We start from the raw sequence: 2,500 nt of genomic DNA on the forward strand, positions 1-2,500 counted from the left end.
TCATCATCATCATTTAGGTTTAGGTTTAGGATTAGAGTTAGGCTTCGTTCATCATCATCATTTAGGTATAGGTTTTGGTTTAGGGTTAGGGTTAAGGTTAGAGTTAGTTCATCATCATCATTTAGGGTTAGGGTTAGGGTTAGGGTTGGGGTTAGGGTTAGTTCATCATCATCATTTAGGGTTAGGTTTGGGTTAGGGTTGGGTTAGAGTTAAAGTTAGTTCATCATCATCGATTAGTGTTAGGGTTAGGTTTAGGATTAGGGTTAGGGTTAAGGTTAGGGTTAGGATTAGGGTTAGGATTAGCGTTAGGGTTAAGGTTAGCGTTCGTTCATCATCATCATTTAGGGTTAAGGTTAGCGTCAGGGTTAGGGTTAGGGTTAGTTCATCATCATCATTCAGGGTTTGAGTTAGGGTTAGGTTTAGGATTCGGGTTAGGGTTACGGTTAGAATTAGGATAAGGGGTAGGGTTAGGGTTAGGGTTAGTGTTAGGTTTAGCGTTAGTTCATCATCATCATTTAGGTTTAGGGTTAGGGTTAGGGTTAGGGTTTGGGTTAGGGTTAGGGTTAGGGTTAGGGTTAGGGTTAGGGTTAGGGTTAGTTCATCATCATCATTTAGGTTTAGGCTTAAATTAGGATTAGGCTTAGTTCATCATCATCATTTAGGGTTAGCGTTAGGGTTAGGTTTAGGGTTAGGGTTAGGGTTAGGGTTAGGGTTAGGGTTAGGGTTAGGGTTAGGGTTAGGGTTAGGGTTAGAGTTAGGGTTAGGGTTAGGGTTAGGGTTAGTTCATCATCATCATTTAGGTTAGGTTTAGGATTAGGGTTAGGCTTCGTTCATCATCATCATTTAGGTTTAGGTTTTGGTTTAGGGTTAGGGTTAGGGTTAGAGTTAATTCATCATCATCATTTAGGGTTAGGGTTAGGGTTAGGGTTGGGGTTAGGGTTAGTTCATCATCATCATTTAGGGTTAGGTTTGGGTTAGGGTTAGGGTTAGAGTTAGGGTTAGTTCATCATCATCATTTAGTTTTGGGTTAGGCTTAGGATTAGGGTTAGGGGTAAGGTTAGGGTTAGGATTAGGTTTAGGATTAGCGTTAGGGTTAAGGTTAGCGTTAGTTCATCGTCATCATTTAGGGTTAGGGTTAGCGTCAGGGTTAGGGTTAGGGTTAGTTCATCATCATCATTTAGGGTTGGGTTAAGGTTAGAGTTAGAGTTAGAATTAGTTCATCATCATTTAGGGTTAGTGTTAGTGTTAGGGTTAGGGTTAGGGTTAGGGTTAGGTTAGGGATAGGGTTTGGGTTAGGGTTAGGGTTAGGGTTAGGGTTAGGGTTAGGGTTAGGGTTAGTTCATCATCATCATATAGGTTTAGGCTTAGGATTAGGGTTAGGCTTAGTTCATCATCATCATTTAGGGTTAGGGTTAGGGCTAGGTTTAGGGTTAGGGTTAGGGTTAGGGTTAGGTTTAGTGTTAGGGTTAGGGTTAGGGTTAGGGTTAGGGTTAGCGTTAGGATTAGGGTTAGGGTTAGGGTTAGCGTTCGTTCATCATCATCATTTAGGGTTAGGGTTAGCGTCAGGGTTTGGGTTAGGGTTAGTTCATCATCATCATTTAGGGTTAGGGTTTGGGTTAGGTTTAGGATTAGGGTTAAGGTTAGGGTTAGGGTTAGGGTTAGGGTTGCGGTTAGGATTAGTTCATCATCATCATTTAGGGTTAGGGTTTGGGTTAGGGTTGGGTTTAGGGTTAGTTCATCATCATCATTTAGGGTTAGGGTTAGCATGAGAGTTTGGGTTAGTTCATCATCATCATTTAGGGTTAGGGGTAGGGTTAGGGTTAGTGTTAGGGTTAGGGTTAGGATTAGGGTTAGGGTTAGTTCATCATCATCATTTAGGGTTAGGGTTGGGTTAGGGTTAGGGTTAGGGTTAGATTTTGGGTTAGTTCATCATCATCATTTAGGATTAGGGTTAGGGTTAGGGCTAGGGTTAGGGTTAGTTCATCATCATCATTTAAGGTTAGGGTTAGGGTTAGTTCATCATCATCATTTAGGGTTAGGGTTAGTTCATCATCATCATTTAGTGTTAGGGTTGGGTTAGGGTTAGTGTTAGGGTTAGATTTTGGGTTAGTTCATCATCATCATTTACGGTTATGGTTAGCATTAGAGTTTGGGTTAGTTCAACATCATCACTTAGGGTTAGGGGTAGGGTTCGGGTTAGGGTTAATGTTAGGGTTAGGGTTTGGATTCGGGTTAGGGTTAGTTCATCATCATCATTTAGGGTTAGGGTTGGGTTAAGTTTAGGGTTAGGATTAGATTTTGGGTTAGTTCATCATCATCATTTAGGGTTATGTTTAGGGTTAGTGCTATGGTTAGATTTGTTCATCATCATAATTTAGGTTTAGGGTTAGGTTTAGGGTTAGGGTTAGGGTTAGGGTTACGGTTGGGGTTAGGATTAGTTCATCATCATCATTTAGGGTTACGGTTGTGGTTAGGGTTAGTTCATCATCATCATTTAGGG

Source organism: Pristiophorus japonicus, chromosome 2, assembly GCF_044704955.1.
Source record: "Pristiophorus japonicus isolate sPriJap1 chromosome 2, sPriJap1.hap1, whole genome shotgun sequence".
Lineage (NCBI taxonomy): Eukaryota > Metazoa > Chordata > Chondrichthyes > Pristiophoridae > Pristiophorus > Pristiophorus japonicus.